This window comes from Lycium barbarum, chromosome 10, assembly GCF_019175385.1.
Source record: "Lycium barbarum isolate Lr01 chromosome 10, ASM1917538v2, whole genome shotgun sequence".
NCBI lineage: Eukaryota > Viridiplantae > Streptophyta > Magnoliopsida > Solanales > Solanaceae > Lycium > Lycium barbarum.
Window position 1 is genome coordinate 48834507 of NC_083346.1, and position 1409 is coordinate 48835915.

Here is a 1409-nt window from a genome sequence, read left to right on the forward strand (position 1 = left end):
TCAATGTAATTGAACTATAATTCTTATGTTTTGTTGGAAAGGTGTCTAAACATCCATAACTTCCACAAGCGTATTCGGATTGCTTTGAAACATTCTTGGATGACTCCATAGAGTCCAATGTTTGTAATTTATATCCGCCACCTCGACTTGAACCGAGGTGGGCCCACAAGTTACGAAACTTCCTTCGTTTGTCTCACTTGAGCTATCCTTGTATGATATGAAAGTAAGACTTTCGTCTATGAATCTAAGATTCCGTTTGATTCGTTCCGTAAGTCATTGGAATGCTCCTTAATGTGAATATCCTGATAATACATTCGATTCTTTTACCGGGTTTTGATTTATGTGCACCTAATTTCTTACTACTCCGCTCGTATATATGCTATGATCCCTTTCACCGAGTTCCGGGCCGATATGTATCATGCGTATGGTTCGCCGAGTACCTTGTCTAGGAGTCGGGTTCCATGTATGTAATTTTCGAACTATGATGTATCCGGCTCTGGGGTACTGTGGTATATGTCCGTCCCCAGTTACTGTGTATATGGATTATGATGTGACTGGTTCCCGGGTTCTCGTGTTATATGTCCGGTTCCCGAGATACCGTGTGCATGTTATGGAATCTTCTGGAGTATGGTGTGTTATGGCGCCAGAGACGGGAGTGACGACCATGTTCCTGTGCCCTTTGCATGACCTTGATATGTATCATTTGTGATTGAAAAGTAAGTGTTCTGATGTTCTGGATAAGCTACTTACCTTCTGTATTTTTCTGATATACGATTTTGGCATACATGAATCTAATCACCGAGTCCCTCACCGAGGGCCGGGGCACGTTGTATGTATGTGTAATGCCTGATTCTGACATATGTGATTTATGTTTGGAAAGTAATAAATTTGGTTATTGACCGCTGGATTCTTGACCGCGGTGTGTGCGACATTGACCGCTGGATTCTTGACCGCGGTATGCCGCATTTGTGATGTTGACCGTTGGATTCTTGACCGCGGTGTGTGCGACATTGGCCGCTGGATTCGTGACCGCGGTATGCCGCATTTGTGATGTTGACCGCTGGATTCTTGACCATGGTGTGTGCGACATTGACCGCTGGACTCCTGACCGCGGTATGCCGCACTATGTGACAGTGACCGCTTGACTTTTGGTCGCGGTAATTGTGTGTCTGGTTTTCTGCGTGTATGAGATGGAAATGTGTTTCAAAGGAAAGCAAGCATTTTGGCATTTTGATTGCCGTATTTGTCTTCCGGAACCTCCTATGTATGATTTGTACGTCAAATGCAACACTTTGGTATTCTGGTTATTGTGCTCACCTTCTGTACATTTTACTTCGGTTATGACTTCGTTTTCTGTACTTCATGCCTTGCATACTCAGTACATATTTCGTACTGACCCCCTTTCTTCG